General features: G+C 36.2%; 1 protein-coding gene and 1 long non-coding RNA gene across 2 annotated transcripts in view; both read left to right on the top strand.

Annotated features, from left to right (window-relative positions):
* OTUD7A (OTU deubiquitinase 7A) overlaps positions 1-20,277 on the top strand; it is a 414,523-nt gene that overhangs the window by 300,850 nt on the left and 93,396 nt on the right. The window lies entirely within an intron of this gene.
* Positions 2,851-15,970, top strand: LOC141521575 (uncharacterized). Its single transcript, XR_012478009.1, has 3 exons — positions 2,851-3,113; positions 9,676-9,803; positions 13,442-15,970. It is a non-coding gene; the product is annotated as an uncharacterized LOC141521575 (long non-coding RNA).

Here is a 20,277-nt window from a genome sequence, read left to right as displayed (position 1 = left end):
CATTCATTAATCACTTTTTCTGTGCTAGACTCTGCACCAGGTATTAAAGAAACAGACAGAAAAAAGGCAAGGTAATCCCTGTCCCAAAGGAACTTTTATTATAAAGAAGGGAGATTATAGAAAGGAATGCTGCAAAGCAGGGCATGAAGATGGCAGACTGTAGAAGTGGCATGTTGTTCTGCTCAGAACTCCTTCCTGGTCAGTGTATTTTATTCATTTCTGCAGGTTAGAAAACATTCTTCCACCTCCATCCCCAACTACCACCATCTGGTTTTTACTCAACACAAGGTTACTCCTTAACCACATGTATCACCTCATAAAAGATCTCATTGAAGGACCTCTAACATTGAGCTTTTCACCACCAGATCACCCCTAAGGAACCAAAGACTGCAGTATACGTAGTTTTCAGACATGGAAAATGGGGCAAATCAGGACTGTTGTAGCTTTAATATAATGTGATTATCCATTTTGAAATCTTAATACATCTTACAATCTTAGGTATTTTCTCTTCTAATAAATGCAGCAATTATCTGCCACCATCTGATTTTTTAAAGAAGATATTACATGAAGATGTCGTATTCTACGCTAGCTATAGCTGTATTTATCAAGCCTGGCTAATAATCCCATCTGTTTTTAATAGAATTCAAATTTTAGGGTTTCTAAATTGGATGTTCAAGTGCTACATAATTGGATTCTTATTTAGTCTCTCTGTTATGAAATCCTGGTGCCCAAAATGGCAACTAAGTCTTAGCATAGCAAGAGCTGTCGAGAGATGCAAATGTAATCTTGACATTTGTTTTTGTCAGTCCTAAAGACGTTTTGTACTTCCTAGCACCAGGAACTTTGTAATTTTCAAGTGAGGGTGATACTGGAGGAGGCCTTTTTGCAATAACTTTTGTCATTACAATTTCCTGTTCCAAATTTTACTCACACTCTAGAGTGGAGACAAATCTGGGTTTGAGGTGTATGTGTGTTGTGTGTGTGTGTGTGTGTGTGAGAGAGAGAGAGAGAGAGAGAGAGAGAGAGAGAGAGAGAGAGAGAGAAAGAGAGACAGAGAGACAGAGAGACAGACAGAAAGAAAAAAGACAGATGAGGAGGAAGGAAGAAAAGGAAGAAGAAAGAAGAAGAGAAGAAGGAGAAGGAGAAGAAGATGAAGAAGAGAAGGAGAATATGAAGAGAAGAAGAAGAAGAAGAAGAAGAGAAGAAAAGGAGAAGATGAAGAAAAGAAGATGAGGAGAAGATGAAGGGAAGAAGAAGAAAAGAAGGAGAAGATGAAGAGAAGAAGAAATGAAAGAGAAGATAAAGAGAAGAAGAGAAGAAAAGAAGGAAAAGATGAAGAGAAGAGAAGAAAAGGAGAAGGTGAAGAGAAGAAGAGAAGGAAAAGATGAAGAGAAGAAGAGAAGAAAAGAAGAAGATAAAAGAAGGAGAAGATGGGGAGAAGAAGAAAAGGAGGTGAAGATGAAGAGAAAAAGAAGAGAGAAGAAAAGAAGGTGAAGTGAAGAGAAGAAGAAGAAGAAGAGAGAAGAGGAGGAGGAGGAGAAGAAGAAGAGAGGAAGAGAAGAAGAAGGAGAAGGAGAAGAGAGAAGAAGAGGAGAAAAAGAAGAGAAGGAGAAGAAGAAAAAGAGAGAAGAGGAGAAGAAGAACAGAAGAAGACAGAAGAAGAAGAGAGAAAAGAAGAAGGAGAAGAAAAGAAGAAGAAAAGGAGAAGAAGAGGAAGAAGAAAAAAAGGAGAAAGACAAAGATGAAGATGAGGACAAGAAGAAGAAAGAAGATTTTATGTGATTATTTGTATTAGAAACAGCTGTTTCCCATTAGTTGATCTTTTAACACTTGGAAGCTATTTTTTACATCAAAGGGACTGCCTCTTTCAGACTTCTAATACTTAACATTTTAGTACAGTTTAATAACATCATGTGGCACGTCTCACACTATCCACAAATGCATATTGATTGATGGTCCAAATATGGGTTGGGATCAGAAAGCTTGAATGGATGAATGGAGTCAACACAGCTCAACTCCCCAGCTTTGGGGAGGAAAAAAAAATCTCCATTCATGGTAAGTCAGTTATATCATGTTTATTTGGTCCCTAGTAATATATATTCATAGAACACAACTTGAAAGTTGGGAAATTTCCTTTCTCAGATTGTAAGTGATACCCTTATAACTCACATTTCATTGTATTATATTTTCATCAGAGCTTAGGGCTAATGGAGTCTTCCCCCAAGACTATGGGTACCTTTTCCTGGGACATGATGATTTCGCTGGAACAACCATTGTTATTACATCCCACCTCATAATTCTCTCCCAACCACACTTCATCTGAAGCAACGGTCTAAATACTCTTTCCCAACCTTTGGAGGAGAGAGGGACCAAGTAGAAGTCTGGTGTCAAGTGCTACACTTTCCCAGTATGACTGACTCTCTTCAGGGTATAGACCCAGTAGTGGTATTGCTGGATCAAAGGGTATGCACATTTTTGTTGCCCTTTGAGCATAGTTCCAAATTGCTCTTCAGAAAGGTTGGATGAGTTCACAACTCCACCAACCATGTAATAGTGTCCCAGATTTCCCACAATCCTTCCAACAATGATCATTATCCTTTCTGGTTATATTGGCCAGTCTGTAGCTCATTCTTTTCTTAGTTTTTTTTGTTTGTTTGTTTTGCAAGTCAAAGGGGTTAAGTGGCTTGCCCAAGGCCACAAAGCTAGGTAATTATTAAGTGTCTGAGGCCAAATTTGAACTCAGGTACTCCTGACTCCAGGGCCGGTGCTCTATTCACTGTACCACCTAGCCACCCCAGCTCATCTTTTTCTTAAAGGGAAAAAAAAAATGAGTTTTGCTTAAGAAGTTGGGAAAGTCTTTTTTTATAATCACAGACCAAAATTATTTTCTATGAAACTTTTAACTATTCAATACCTACTGGTTATCTTTGACATTCTAGGGCATGTATATTAGCATCACAACCACTGCTTCTTGGAATTTACATTGTGAATAAAGTAAGTTTCCATTTCAGGTCGTCTGAACTGGTGGTCAACGGTGTGTACAAGTTGCAAGCGTCTTCTTCCATTGGCAACAACAGGGGATGGAAACTGCCTCTTACATGCTGCCTCACTAGGTGAGTCCAACAATGAGTAGAGAACTATAGATTTCCAAAATATTTCAGATTCTTTATTAAAGGGGCAGCTAGGCACAGTGGATAGAGCACCGGCCCTGGAGTCAGGAGTACCTGAGTTCAAATCCAGCCTTAGACACAATAATAATTACCTAGCTATGTGGCGTTGGGCAAGCCACTTAACCCCATTGCCTTGCAAAAAACCTAAAAAATAAAAAATAAAATAAATTATACAAATAAAATAAAGAGTTAAGAGAAGTCTAGTGAAGGCATAGTAAATATAGAATTTGAAATGAACTTTGGATGATGATCAGCACCTTTAGGGCAGGAAAAGAGTAAAGTATATCCAGTAGAGGGAACAATAGGAACAAATTGTTGATTCAAGAATACATGTGAAATATTTAAGAAAAATGAGTAGATCAATTTGGCTGAAATGGAGGATTTATGCTGATGAGTAGATGGTGGGAGATCATGTTTGAAAGGTAATAGAATTCTCAGGATACCAGATTAAGGAGTTGTTTTTTTTTTTTGGAGTGCTTCTCATTTTGTCCTTCTCAAGTTGTCTTTAACACAGTTGCCAAAATAATCTCCTTAAAGGCACTGACTTGATCATGTTTCTCTATTGATTAAAAATAAAAATCATTTACTCCCTACTGGGTCTAAGATAAAACACAAATGCTCTCAGCATTCTCAGCCTTCACAATCTGGTTCCAACTTACCTTTCCAAACTTTTAAAAAAAGATTATTATTTATTTATTTTTACCTATCTTTACTTTTTTAAATTTTGAGTTCTAGATTGTCTCCTTTCCTCCCACCTCACCCCCACCTACAGAAAAATGAAACAATCTGATATCAATCAAATATTCAACAAGATTTACACAATATATTTCCCTATTAGCCATATTAGACAAAAAAGCAAAAAAATAAAGAAAACAGGAGAATTAAACTTCAGTTTGCACTCAGCATTCATCAATTCTATGGAAGCAGATAATATTTTTTTTTTCATCATGGGTACTTTGGAGTTGTCTTGGATCCTTGACTTGGTCAGAGTAGACAGGTCTCACAATATTGCTGTTACTGTGCATCAATGATTTCCTGGTTTATATTGCTTCAATTTGCATTTTCAGTTCATAAAGGTTTTGCCTGTTTTTTTTTTCTTTCTGAAACTATCCCTTGTCATTTCAGTTTGTTCAGTCATTCCTCAATTTATGAGTATCCCCTCGATTTCCATTTCTTTTCTGTCAAAAAGAACTGCTATAAATATTTTATACATATAGGTCCTATTTTTTCCTTGATTTCTTTGGGTAACAGACTTAGCAGAGGTATTGCTGTTTCAAAATGTACAATTTTATAGCCCTTTAGGCGAAGATCTAGAATGTTTTCCAGAATGGTTGGACCAATTCAGTACTCCACCAAAAATTCATTAATGTAACTATTTTTCCTCCATTCCTTCCAGCATTTGTCATTTCTGATAGGTGTAAGGTGGTACTCAAAGTTGTTTTAATTTTCATTTCTTTCATCAATAGTGAATTGGAACATTTTTTCATATGACAGCATATACCTTTGATATCTTCTTTGGCAAATAGCTTATTGAGCCTATCCTTTGAGCATTTATCAATTGGGGAATGGCTCTTACATACATACACACACACACACACACACATATATATATATATATGTATATATATATATATATATATGTATGTATATATGACTCAGTTACCTATATAATTGAGAAATGAGGCCTTTATCAGAGAAAACTACTGAAATTACTGTAATTTTTTTATATTACTTCATTGACTATGGTACCTTTTGCAAAATGTAGTTTCCCTAATTATCACTTTCAATCAGCTAATTTTGCTTTTGCTTTGTCTGAAATCATGATTTACCACCCTTGCCCTCTTCATTTCATCTGAAGCTTAACAGATTCTGCTCCAGCCCTTTAATCAATTCTCTAAAAGTCCTTCTGTCTCAAGTGTGTCTCTTGTATACATCATATTATTGGATTCTGATTTCTTATTCATTCTGGTATCTGATTCTTTTCTATGAGTTAGCTCATTCCATTCACTTTCACAGTTATGATCACTTAACTGTTCATTTCCCTCCATCCCATTTTCTTCTGTATATCCTTCTCATTCTTTCTTTTTATTTTGTTCCTCCTCAAAAGTCTTGCTTCTGACTACTTCCTCCCCAAATCCTCTTTAATGCCCCCCCCATTTCTTACCCTCCTTTCTCCTTACTGGGAAAGATTTCAATACCCAACAGAATGTGTGTGTGTGTGTGTGTGTGTGTGTGTGTGTGTGTGTGTGTGTGTGTATTCTTACTTCTTTGATCCAATTACAATGAAAGTGCAATCCTCCCCTCATTTTCCCCTCCATTATAAAAGTTCTTCCTTGTGTACTTACTTTATAAAAGAAAAATTTCCACATTCTACCTCATTCCCCCTTCTCCTAGTGCATTCCTCTTTTTCACCTTTCTTCTTTTTGGAGACCATCCTAATGTGATCAATTTACACCTATGCCCTCTTTTTATTATAACTTCTTCTAATTACCCTTTAAAGTAGAAGCTGCTAAATCTTGTGTTATCCTCATTATGGCTCCATATTTGAATGATTTCTTTCTGGCTGCTGGTAATGTTTTCTTCTTGACCTGGAAGCTCTGGAATTTAGCTATAATATTCCTAGAGATTTTTATTTTGGGATCTCTTTCAGGAGATAATATCATATAGATATAGATACTATATAGTAAATATAGTAGATGGTATATATCCTTTCAATTTCTATTTTACCCTCTGCTTTTGGGATGTAAGAACAGTTCTCCTTGATAACATATTGAAATTTGATAGCTAGGATCTTTTATTGATAATGATTTTTAGGTAGACCAATAATTCTTAAATTATCTCTCCTATGGTGTTTTCCAATAACATATTTCAGGTTTTCTTCTTTTTTTAACTTTTGATTTTGTTTTATTGTTTCTTGAAATCTTTAGTTTCTGCTTACTCAATTTTGATTTTTTTTGTTTTGTTTTTTAGGTTTTTTGCAAGGCAAATGGGGTTAAGTGGCTTGTCCAAGGCCACACAGCTAGGTATTAAGTATCTGAGACCAGATTTGAACTCAGGTGCTCCTGACTTCAGGGCCAGTGCTCTATCCACTGTGCCACCTAGCCACCCCTCAGTTTTAATTTTTAAGGAATTATTTTATTCAGTGAGTTTTTATGCCCCCTTTTCTACTTGACCCAATTCTGATTTTAAAGAAGCTCTTCTTCAGTAAATGTTTCTGCCACTTTTATCATTAAGCCAATCTGTTTTTAAGAGGACATTTTCTTCAGTATTTTTTTCCTTACATCACTTTCATTTCTTTCCTCTATCATGTATTTCTTTCATCAAGTCCTCCAGTAGTTCTTGATAGTCTTGGGTCCAATTAGGATTTTTCTATGAAGCTTTGCTTGTAGCTGTTTTTGCATTATCTTCTAAGTTTGTGTTTTGACCTTCCCTGCCACCATTTTAGCTTTTTATGGTCAAGTTCATTTTGTTGCTGTTGTTTGCTCATTTCCCCAGCTCCTTTCTTTACTTTGAAATTTATGCTTAAATTTGAACTCTGCTTACCCTGGGGTGGGGGTGGGGGGTAGAAAACCACTGTGCCAAGTGTAGGTATTTTCATGCTACCATTTACAGAGCTGGTTTTGAGGGGTCAACAAATTTTTGTGTTTCCAAGATGTTGTTATCCTAAGAGAGATGTGGTCACTGCTCTCCAGCTCTGTGTTCCAGTCTTTATCCAAAAAGTGCCCCTGTTCCCCTGCAGCCTCAAGTATAGTGTTCCTCTTGGCCTCAACTGTGACCAAGTTCATTGACTCCTCTAGTTGCAGGGTCTGGTGTTTGTCTAGTCCTGGAACTGTGCTAGGACCCCCTGTTCCCCTATAATGTATTGTCAGCACTCCTTTCTGTCCTAGAACCATAACTCAAAATTTGCTTATGGGCAATAGAGGTGCCATTCAGCACCAGTTACCATAAGGACCAGCAGAAGGCCCTCTGTAATCTCTTTCTGACCAGTTGTCCAGCCCTCTTGCTATCTGGGAACTGAGAGCTTCAGAAGCTTCTACTGCTGCTTTGGTAGCTGGCTCCCAGGTCAAGAGCTAATGCTTCTGCCACACTCAAGATCTGGGTCCACTTCAGTGTTACAGACTTCTCCTATGGATCTCCTATGTTGTCTTAGGTTGGAAAATGTCTCCATCTGAATTCCAAGATTTGATTTGAGGTATTATTTCAAAGTTGTTGGGGTTTTTGGGGGAAGGGGGAAAATGTTGGAAGAATTCATCTACATTCTGACCTTCTTCAGAAGCAAAAACTATCCCTTGACTTCAAGATGCTACCAACTGTTTCTATCCATTTGTATTGGGCTCCCATACCAGGAACACACCTTTTCTTCATCTTAGCTTTTCCAAATCCATTTTTCTTCAAGATTCAACTCTAGTACCACATTCTCTGTGAAACCTCTGACTCTTCTACTCCATCTTCCCCTTTAAATATTTTCTTTCACTCCTCAGATTTTCCTGAAGCAGTTTGTTGATATTTATTCTTTTCCCATCACTCACTACCTTATATGTATAGATTATATATATATATATATATATATATATATATATATTCCACTTTTTAATAAACTTATAGTTATATACAAATATAGATGCTTTACCTTATATGTTTATATATAATTATATATGTTTATATTCTTCCTACACTGAATAGAAAATATAAGTTCTTCAAAGAAAATGATTTGTCATCTTTATCTTTGGTTCCCTTAGCACATATCTTTGCATATAAGAAGCACTTAGTAATAATTTGCTCTATTGAATTACCATTTCATCTTCAGTCAATAGGAAAACATGTAAGGTTTTGATAAAGCAGTCTTTGGAAGGTTAGCTATAGGCACTTTGAAGAATGGATTGAGGGGTATGAGAGAAACGAGAACAAAGAATCCAATTAGGAGACTTGAGAATATCTAGACCTGAAATTATGAGAGCCTCGATTGACATGATTACAATGGGAATGGAAAGAAACACATAAATGGAAGAGACATTATTAAGGATAATGTTTTTTGATCCAAATAGAATTCCATGAAAGAAAAAAGAAATTTCTCCTTTTCACAAAATCATCACACCATTGTGAAACTGTAGACATCATTGCTTTGTCCTGGGCTCAAGGTGGACATTACAGGTGACCCTAGCCACTTGCCCTTAAGTCTTTGACTGTGGACTCGGGCACAGATTGAATTGGTTGCTGAGCTTTACTTCTGGTTATTCCAGTTTGCTTTTTGCTAAGCATCCTCCGGACATCCTCAAAGTGAATAGAGCTCTTGTGTCCCTGGTCACTTGGAATCAAGAGCTGACAGGGTGGGGAAAGGGAGAGAGGGAAAGTGAAGGGGATGGTGAGAGAATGGAACTTAGGACTTCGTTTCAGTTGTTTTCTTTTTTGTATTGAAATGCCAAAATGACAAATGATTAGGATTGTTAAAGGAAAATCTCTGTGACAGATCCAAACTATTTTCTATAAGGATATAAATAGATATGAATGTATGTATTCTTTTATATAAGGATTGGCCATTTTATGTTTACTAGATATACTATTAAGAGTAGAATCAGTGTAGCATAGTGGATAGAGCTTAGAATAAAGGAGCCCAATATTCAAATCATACCTCTGTTACTAGAGAGGCACTTAATGTCAAATGCTTCCTTTCCTAGGAATTATCTACTGGATCACAGACAAGTTAGGATTTCTATTCCTATGCGAACACAATCCTGGTTTCTTTATACATCATTTGTGGATGTAAAAGGCTAATCCAAGGCCTATTTCATAGGGAGCAACTGATGCCACCTCAAAGCTCAAAATTTTCTATGACCTGAATACATATCCAACCTGTTAGACTGAAACCATGAAACCTACTCCTACGGGCAAGCAGAAGCCCCACCAAACAAATACTCCTGTATTTAGCACTCTAGACACCAGTAATGCCATTCTCTCGATCAAAACTTTGCAGCATACTCACTGCTGCTTCTCACTGACTATACTGAAACATATGAGAATGTATGTCATTGATTTAGTCAAGTCCAAAGGAGTCTATTGTTACCTCCAATTCCCCACCTCTTGGTGACACAGCACAGATGTTATTTCTAAGCCTAGACCCAAGACCTATTTGGTTCCTTGTAGTAAAGTTGAAGTCTACTGAGACCTAGTTGCCACTGGAATCAGAGAGACTAGAGTGGTGATAGCTTTTTATTGTTGTGTTTTTTTTTTAACTAGGCTATCAGCTTGCTTAAAAGGTCACATTTTTCTTCATTAGTCTGTTTACACTAATGGGTTCCATTAGGAGGGCTTAGAAATAATGAAAGAGAATCATTAGCTAATGAGGAGAATTTGGCAATTAATTAACAAAATTGTTTTTATCCCTGCAGAAATGGGAGGACTGTGTTGGGCATGATCTTAATAGCTTTTGCAACCCCTTATTAATGATTCCTTTTCTTCATTTCCACTTTCTGTTCCTTTTTTTCACAAGTATACCTTTACTCCATAGGTATGTGGGGATTTCATGACCGGGACCTGGTTTTGCGAAAGGCTCTCTATACCATGATGAGGAGTGGAGCTGAAAGGGAAGCTTTAAAGCGGAGGTGGAGGTGGCAACAGACCCAGCAGAATAAGGAGGTTTGTACCCACTGACATGTTTTAAAAACCCGGCCCTAATCTTACCCTCCAGTAAGCCATGATTGATGGCTAATTCTCATCTTTCTGACTGATGGCAGGGTTGGGTGTAACGGAGTTCAGAATACAAGCCCCAGGGGCTGGTCATGTAAGCCAGTGTTCCATCTTCCTGGGTGCCATACTAAAATTGCTGCAGTAGATTATTAAAGCTTCAGTTTCAATGCACCAGGGAGGGAACATATTAAAACACCACAACAAAAATGTCAAGAGCAAAAAATAAAAAGCCTCTGGCAAAGGGAGTTAAATTTCAGCTGCTTCAGAGTTCATAGAGGGCAATGGAGAAATGGTTGGGAACAGATATCCTATAGGAGAGCTGCATCTCACTTCTATCTTTGACCTTGTTTAGACTGAAAATTATACAACTCAGCACCTTTTTTTACATCTGGCCATCTGGAAGAGCCAAGTGACTGACTGTGTACAGATCCGAAAGGGAATATTGACTTATTCTGACTCTTCAGCTTGGAATCTTGTTGGGCAGTGAATTTTCCAGTGTATAAATTATTCCCTCTAAATCCATACACTTCCTTCACTTTTCCTTTGCATCTTCTCCCTAAGCAAGCTCTGGAACAATCTTCTCCATCCTTTTTTTTGTCATCTCTCAGATTTTTAGTTCCCCTTCCTCTTGTTTTGTGAATGGGACCATCCCTGGATACATGACACATCCTACTGTATATGGGTTTACCCCTACCAAAGTTTTTATAACCGGTTAAGTCAAGGGCATTGCCAAGGAGTGAATCAAGCGTAGAAATACTTTTGAGACTATGAAAATGGAAGTTTATGGTTTTATTTAATATCTATGTATCTGGGGTCATACTCAGCACCAACTGTCAGTTACCTTCTCCCTGGACAGTGTCTTCTCAAGTCACTATCCAGAAGTAAACAGTGTGTACCGCCCCCTTCCACCCAAAAAATCATTATGCTTAAGGTGATTGCACTGAAAACATCCCTATTTGGGAAGATCCTTCCTTAGGACATATACCCTAGAGAGTATTCTTTCACCATAGGAATTAGTGTATTATTTTTGGATAACATTTACATTTTTTGTTATCTGCCTGAAAAAAAAATAAATTCCTTAACAAACATGCATTGAGAAAAATATGACTTAGTATAAAGAATGCTAGACCCAATAATTCTGTTCTCTCAGAAGATCAAGACCAAGAACTGGGTAACTATAACATCACCTCCCTGATATCATGATCTCCTTTGAGAACGAAGGACAAAACATCAATCAAATCAACTTAAGCAAATGACTTAACTTTTCTGAAACTGAGGTTTCTTCCTCTGAGAATGAGAATGACAATAGTTACAGAGAGTTGTTGGGAGGGAAGCCTAAAACACTGGAAAATGAATTATTATTATTATTATTATTATTATTATCATCATCATCATCATTATTATTATTACCAAATTTTGAATGGGTATAGCATTTTGAGGGCTAGAAAGAATACATCTATGTATGTATGTATGTATGTATGTATAGAGGTAGATGTGCATATGCTATCGTTAATTGCTTCACTAATCACCAAGTTAATAAACTAGTTTCTCATAGCTCTTCTTAACTTAATAGCTTATTTGTTTAACTTACATAATAAGATCTTCTGGCACATCAAACAAGATTTTAAAAAATAACAATTAGCATTATGCATAAATAGTAATAAATACTTTTACTACCTTCAACTTGCACAATTTATCTTAAGTGAAAATAAACTGATAAATAATCCATGAAATTTTTAGAGGGGTCTTATCTCATATAGTCAGGATAATTTATGGACATTATTCACAATATACAATAATTTTTGTTGTTGTTCTTGAATAATGTTCAACTCTTTGTGAACCCATTTGTGGATTTTCATCATAAAGGTTCTGGAGCGGTTTGCCATTTCCTTCTCCAATTCATTTTATAGATGAGGAAAGTGAAGCAAACAAGATTAAGACACTTGTGCACAAAGCTAGTAAGTGTCTGGGATCATATTTGAATTTCAGAAGATATGTCTTCCTGATTCTAGGCCTGGCATTCTATCTATTGTGCCACTTAGCTGCCTACACTATAACTATGATTAGTAAAATTATATTTTTTTGGCTAATGATAATAGTGCTTTCTATTCTAAAGCCTGAAAGACCATACAAAGATTTCTTCTCTAAGATCAGTCCAGAGATGGATTATTTTATTTTTGCTTTTCAGTCATTCAAGAAACATTTGAGAAATGCTGTGTAAGAAATCAAAGGAGTGACATAAAAAAAAGTTGAAATGATCTCAGTCTTCATGGAATTTATACTCAAATAGAACAAAACATAAAAGATGAAATGAAATTAAGGAGGAACTATAGTTAGGGAATCTCTACTCCTTTAAAAAGACAGGAAAATAGGAAGAAAAAAGTCACAATGCTAAATACTCTCATTTGGGACTTTTTAATTCATTCCACTAGTTTAGAAAAGACAAATATTGATTCCATCCAGAAAAGTTTTTAAACCAATTCTATAAAGAACTCCCATTTACAAGCAAATTATTTAGAAATTAGAATACACTATATAAATTATCAACTTGTCTTTTAATTATTGGTAAGTTTTCATACCTAGATTGAAAGAATGGAAAGTTTATCTCTCTTGTTATAATGGTACATATTTTATAGCATGGAAATATAGGTATTTGAAACCAAGTAATTGCAGGGTTCCCTTCTAAGATAAGGTGGCTCTTTGCTGTGTGGCCCTGGGATGTCAGTTACCCTCTAAGAACCTTAATTTCCCCTTCTGCACAATAAAGAGCGGGGGGGGGGGTGAACCTCCTTCCTGCTCCACAAAAGTCACATAAATATAAAGACTGGGTAGCTTAAAGAAAAGAATCAAGCAGTATTTCTTGGCGAAAAGCTATTTGTTTCCATTTTGAGTTATTCAGTTGTCATGCCAAATGTTGTTCTATTCCTGTTTTAAGAGTTATTTCATAGTAGAACCTGGATCTGACTTTTCTAGAAGAAGAAACTGCTTATTATTTAAAGAAAGTCCTTTTTTTTGGACTCATTTAAAATTTAATGGGTTACTTCAAACTGGACTAACCTGCAAGTTATTATTAGGTCATATCCTGCCCTCAAGGCTGCCTAAGGTCAAACTCCTTATTGCTAGAAAAACTCCCTGCAGCAAATAGTATAAATTCAAGATTTTCTTAACAACTTTTACCAGCAACAAAGTTGAAAAATAAATCAGAGACAGCTATAACTATGCAGTCACTACCAAAGACCTTTTTGTCTTTGTCCCTGTGCTATGTTTCAAAATGGACTGAGATGATCCAAAGGCAATGTTTATAATTGCTTCCAATGGTTGTATTAAAGGATCAAAGATTAGAGCCTGAAGGGATGCCATCAGCTCCAAACCCCTCATTTGACCAATGAAGGAACAGATGGCAAATGACTTTCCCAAGGTCATACAACTCAAAAGTATCAGAGGCTGACTTTGAACCTACATCTTCTTTGCACTGTCCACTATACTGTACCAGCATCTATTCCTTTCGTCAAGTGGTAGGGATGAGGTGGCCATTGTCCATCTGTTTCAGTTCTATTTCCTAAAATAGATACTTTCTTTTTCCTTAGTCAGGGTTAGTTTATACTGAAGAAGAATGGGAGCGAGAGTGGAATGAGCTCTTGAAGCTGGCATCCAGTGAACCTCGAACTCATTTCAGCAAAAACGGAGGCACCGGTGGTGGGTAAGTTACTGCCTTCCAGTGCCTTCTTATGACATCATTAACCACTAGAATGCATTTTTCTAAACCCAGAGATATACAGAACAATGCCTACTTGCAATTTGTTCCAGTCTATTTAATTATCTACGTGTCATAGAACTCTGTATTCTGCCCCATGTGTGTTTTATATATTATATGTGTCTGCATGTGTGTATGATCTCATGCAAATGGATTCATGGTTTTCCTGACTCCTGTGGCATGTGCCATGTTAGTTAGCACACCCCTGAAGTCACCTAGAACTCTGGTGGTCTGCTAAGCCCACCAGCTGGAGCACCAAGCCATATTATAGAGGAGGGTCACTGAAGCCCAACTTCTCTCCAGTCCCAACCAAATTCCAGCCACAGAGTCATTACTGAGGTAATGCCTTAGGGTAGGCAGAAAAATGTCTCATCTTGGTTCTCTAGAACTCTTCCATTCCAAATAACCAAGAAGAGCCTGACATAAATGCTACTTGAGAAGGGACATATTGGTAGAGAAGAAAGTAGGTTGGCAACTTTCCAGGTGTTTAGAAGAGGCTTTTGCCCATTCCAACATCTTTATTTCAAAGACATTGGCATATAGTGCTCATGAATCATCTCTCCCTCTCCTACTCTTCATCTGATTTCTGACAACCAGCAGAGAAAGGCAAAGACAAAATGGGCACAGCCAAGTTGCAGGCCTGGAAGGTGGCATGAGAAAGAAGATGATAACTTGCTGCTCTAGTTTTCATAAATGGAGTTTATTCTGGGGCAACTTTTAGTACTGGATTACTTTATTTTATAGAAAGCATTTACTTAATTTTAATTTTAAAGGAAAGTTAAGAGCTCAAAAGAATTAATCCAAAAATTACAACAATAATAATGTGAACACAATAGTAAAGAGATGGTTAAAAAAAAAAAAAAGAAGGGTCTTTTGGACTTTGGAAAGAGAATAAATTTCACTTCAGTTTGAGCATTATATATTGCTTGGGGTTATATACTGTTGGTCCTTGGAGTATTGTACCCACAGTCATGTGATATTATCCCCTTGAAGCAGGAACATAACAACTACTTCTCTAGAGAGTAAAGTGAGAAGATAAGGGTGAAGCATGAAAAGTGTACCATCAATCAAGAGCTTCCGGATTGGCTAGGGATGTCCCAGATGTATGAATTTGGTCCATAGTGTCTGGCTATGTTAATTCCAAATCAGGATAGTATTCAAAAGGACAAGACACCCTTCTCTTTTCTTTTTTTTAAATCATACAAAAACAGAATGTTCTGAGACCCAGGAGAATCATGGCCAACCAGTCTGCTAAAGGAAATAGCAACTAATTAGGAGAGTATTAAAAGTCTGTGGTTGCTAGGTAGATGCCTTTTTTAAAAAAAATTATTACTAAAACCTTATATTTATTATATTTTAAAGTAGCCTTTTCTTTTGTAAATAACCAACTGCCCTGAGAAAATAGCAATCTGGGGTATTGGGAGGGAGGCAAAATGGAGGAAAATGGTTGCTTGCCAGAAATAAGGCACCTCAGTAGAGGTGGGGTATCAGGATATCAGGACCACAATCATAGTAGTGCAGAATATTGAACATTAATTGTTTTTGTTGTGGTTTGATCACTTTTCATTTGTGCCCAACTCTTCATGACCTCATTTGGGGTTTACTTGACAGAGATACTGGAGTAATTTGCCATTTCCTTCTCCAGCTCATTTTACAGATGAGGAAACCGAGGTAAACAGGGTCACGCAGGTAATAAATGTCTAAGGCTAGATTTGAACTCAGGAAGATGAGTCATCCTTCCTCCAGGCCCAGTACTCTAATCACTGTGCTACCTTTAGTTGACACAACTCTAATGAACTATAAAAAATAGGTTTCCACATAGAGCGCAGATTCTGAATTGTTGATTATTTTTTGACCTCTTTGGCAGGCTATGGAAACTTGACCTCTTATGGAAGGCTATAAACCCTTCCTCAGAATAATATTTTTAAATATATAAAATAAAGTACTCAAAATAACAAATGAAACCAATTAAATTGAAATAGTTATGAAAATATCTTTAAAAAACAAATCCATGGGCCCCAAGTTAATGATCTGTCAAGATTACTCTGTCTTCAAAGGTAAAGATTCCTTAAGTTAATTCCTCCCTGGGAATCTATGATTTGAGAGCCCCAGGACCCATCCTCAAGTTTTAAAATGGTTTAGTACAAAGAGGAGAACCAAGTTAATACTAAACTTCTTTTAAAAACATCTTAAAATTTTTTTCCCTTCCATCATCTGGATTTCTAATGCCCAGACCACGTTTCCTAAAACTACTCTTGAATGTTCATATTAACTCTTCATTGACATAGGTAGCAGCAAGATATTTCCCTATGCACTTAATATTCCACAGGATAAGCAATCAGAGGGTAAAGAGTCTCCAGAGAGCAAACTAAGCTAAAACTGTAGTGTTCCGAGTTTGTCTTCAAAGTTCAGGATGCTTGAAAGTATTGGTCCATCAATGCTCCTGGGATTCCATGGCAGACACAGAATCCTTACCATTCTCATTTTATAATATGAAGTGGCAGGGTATCCTACTCATTAGAAGAAATATACTAGGCACAGGAAAATAAGTGTCTATTTTTGATATTCATTAAAGTTCATAAATTACTAAAAAATTGGGGTTTTTTTGTTTAGTTTCACAGTGTGAAACCAATGTAAAGTCTTTGACATTTAAAAAAAATTTCCTAACATTCTGTGACACAGCTATCCAAATACCAATTTATGCTCATTTGAAGTACAAAGTGTAGGGGAAGAGCATCATAAATCCAATGTACATTATATAAACTTCTAGACTGTCTTCTTTCAGAAATGCATACATTTTTAGGTTCTCATCTTCACTAGATACAAGGGGATTCAGGCAAATGAGTAATTTCTTCAACCAATTTGCTATTTTTCTCTGGGTTCTTTTTCTAAGAATACAACTTATTCTGGTCACTGGATATAAAATCTCTACTCAGCAGAAACAGAGAAAGAAGTTTCTGTAACTAATTGGACAATAAAAACAGGCACATGCCTGCAATTTTGGCTCCACAGGGTGGATGTCTGTGTTCCATTATTGGTCTCACATGTGGCATAATAAAGCAAGATGATGGCTACTTACTGCTACATTTTCATTAACAGAGATTATGCAAGGGAACTTTTAGTGTTTGATCTGTTTATTGTATTTTTAATGAGCATTTATTTAATTTTTAGTTTAAAAGGAATCTCAGTGAAACCAAAAGATCAAATTGGGGTTGTGTTATTTGATGAAGATAATTCTTGAAAGCAAGTGGTGTTAAGAAAACAAAATGATCCATGAAAATTGAAGTCCTATTTTTTAAATTATTCACAGAAGCACTTGTCATGAGATTTCAAGGTTAACTTATGCTTTAAAACGTACATGTGAAGAATGTGGCAGCATATAATGAGAGTAGTACATTGAAGTGGAAATTGAAAGGACCAGGATCTCCTGCTAGCTTTGTCACTAGTTCACTATCTGACCTTGGTAAAGTCACTTCCCATTTGTACACTTCAGTTCCCTATTTGTAAAATAAGGGAATTGGTTTAGACTATTTCTAAGGTCCCTTCCTAATCTAACATTTAATCTCTAGTATTCCAAGTTATCTCTGAGAATGTTCAAAACATTCTCAAAATCAGCTAAATTTATGTTATTGCAGATCTGCAATCTCTGTCATCTAGACTCTCAAAAAACTTTTTTAAAAGATTGAATTTCTTTGTGATTAGGTATGAAATGCTATTTTACTGAAAGAAAAAAATCATCAAAAAACAGACACTTCTCCCAATAGAGAACTATAAACAATATAGTTATTGAGAGAGTAGGACAAGAACCAGGATTACTTAGCATTTTAATAGATTATCTGCAAGAAAAGGTCCATCAGAAAAATCCCTAAATACATATGCAGCACCAAACTTTTTGGGCTATTCTGTCACTTTCATAGGGATAAATCTCAGAAAAGTCTTCTGATGTAATTATATCAGTCATTAGATAAGCTAACACACAGTTATTAGTTATCTGATATTTTCCAGGAACTCTGATAGACCCTAGAGATATAAAGAATGGAACAGTTTCTATTTTTAAGGGACTTATGTTCTAGTGGAGTAGGCAGAAAAGTAGCAGGTAAAGTTTAGTATGAACAGGTATTTCAGTTATTTTTCAGTTGTGTCTGATTCTTCATGACCCTTTTTGGGGTCTTCTTGGCAAAGATACTAGAGTGATTTGCCATTTTTTTTTCCTTTAGCTCATTTTACAGATGAGGAAATAGAGGCAAAGAAAGTTAAGTGTTGTACCCAGGGTCACATAACAATTAAGTGTCTGAGGTCAAATTTGAACTCAGGAAGATGGGTCTTCCCAGCACTCTAATCACTATATCTTCTAGCTGACTGTGACCAGGTATAGTTAAATTAATTGTATTTGAGGAAAAATAATCTAAACTAAAGCTGTAAAAATGAGAGGCTATCTGGATTGCTTTACAAACCTTAAAGTATTACATATTGTTGGCTATCATGCTTGCTAGCCCTTAGATTATTCCCAGAAGACATCAATGCAAGTTACTTCTCCAGTGATTAAAAAAATTCATTAGAAAAGAAACTGAACATCAAATGGAAAATCTTTTTTAGGAACCATAGTGTGCCAATAAAGGATATTCTCTGCTCATTCTAGTTAGTGTACTTCACAAATTCTAAAAGTCCAAAGAAGAGCAACTTAGACAAGGGAATAAAGAGACTTCTGAGTCAGAGCATGTTAAAATAATAATAATAATAATAACAGCAATAATAATAATAATTCAATATGGAAAGACAAAGTGGGGGGTAGATTGTCATTTGTATGATATGATTGTATTTCTAAATAAAGTGTATAAATAGGTTGAAGGTGGAATTGCTCACCAAATACTACAACTACAGAATATTCCTTGAAGTTGGAAAATGTAGTTTTAGTTAAATGAAAGGAAGTAGCACTTAAACCAGGTGGGTGAAAATTTTCAGAATTTTAGCTAAAGGAATAGGCTGAAAAAGGTATTTACTGACATTCAAGAAGAATCTAAGTAAATTTATGGATTCATAATTTTCCATAATTGAGGGACTTTGTGAGTATTCCTGGAATCTTCATCTTGGGGAGGAGCTTTAGACCATTCATCCTTGATTATCTGAACTTAGCCTCTATGCCTCTTGCTGCCTTCTAACTCTTTCTGTTTGTCCCTTCATAGAACTTTTATGGTGATGGGCCTAGACAGTTATCATCTCCTTCTACTTGATCCATTACCCTTTCCCTCCTCCAGCCCCAACTTTTTCAGCTTCCATTTTATGTATTGTCTTCTACCATTAGAATATAAAATACATAAAGGCAGGGATTATCATTTATTTTTATGTTTGTGTATTACCAGCTTTGCACTTACCATTTAGAAAGGGTTTAATAAATGTTTGTTAGATGATTTATTATTGGTTGTACTATACCTGGTCTTTAAGGTAATAACATTAGATCATCCTGCATTGCAGGAGATGCCAAACTATAACCCTGTGAACCAAATCTGATCCACCACCTGTTTTTTTTTAAGACAGCAAACTACAAATGGTCTTTTTTTTTACTTTTTAAAAATAAAATTGTATTTAGGACACAGGAAGCAGGCCAGATTTAGCTGTTGGGCTGGGGTTTGCCTACTCTTGCTGTCTTGCAACTGACAAGAGACCAAAGACTGAACTGGACAGACTTTTAGTTTGACCCAGTGAGTATGTTTGTCAGAAACCAAATTTCTTTCTTCATCCATCTCTGAATTTCCAATGTGGAAAAATATCAGAAAGAATTAGAAAAGGTGAAGGTGCCTCAATTGCATTTATGTTCAATATAAGTTATTAATTAGACATTTATTAAAAAATAAAAGTGACCCCCCTCATGGAATGTTTCATAAAATTCTTTGGGTTTTTTCTTGTTGCCAAACTAGAAATTTCCTAAAACAAACACACACACACACACACACACACACACACACACACACACACACACACACACATCAGTATTACTGATCTCTGGTCCTGTTTTGCATCTAATTCCAGGGCTGTGCTTCCATCTTTGTTTATACTATGGTAAATTCTGTTGATTTCTAATATGTTCTGTCCTCAACTGGCACCTCAGTCCTTGCTTTGTCTCTTAATGGGACTGATCAAACTATTAAGGGAGCCAAATGGTTTGTAGTTTGTAAAACCGCAGCAGCTTAGGATAGTATTGAAGCCTTCCATTGTTGCTGTAGGGAAAACCAGGGCAGAAACTTCCATAAACCTGAGATGAAGGACAGGCATCCAGAGCAGAAGATGGTCTACCCTGACAAATAAGGATGAATAATAAATATTCTATGAATTCATTCCTCTTGACTAAATTATAAACACAGTCCAGAAACCCAACAAAGATCTGGGAGGAAGAATTGACTGATTTTAAACATCAGCTTTCAATTTAGATTATAACACAATAGAAAACAGATTCATTAAACCTCCTAACTTGGCAAAACATGCTTCCTAAAACATCAAAGATACCAGCATCGCTTGTGGCATGAGGGGGTGGGGAAGTGGGTGCAGGAGCAGGGAGACATGCAGCAACATAATGAGCTCGCTGTATTTCTCCTGGACTCTTCACCAACTTGTAAAATGAAAATGAGTTCATTTCCTTTGGTACTAAAATGAGCTGAACCATATGAATTACCT

Source organism: Macrotis lagotis, chromosome 4 (genome assembly GCF_037893015.1).
Source record: "Macrotis lagotis isolate mMagLag1 chromosome 4, bilby.v1.9.chrom.fasta, whole genome shotgun sequence".
NCBI classification, from domain to species: Eukaryota; Metazoa; Chordata; class Mammalia; order Peramelemorphia; family Peramelidae; genus Macrotis; species Macrotis lagotis.
The sequence above is the reverse complement of the archived record's forward strand: the minus strand, read 5'-3'. Positions and strand labels throughout refer to the sequence as shown.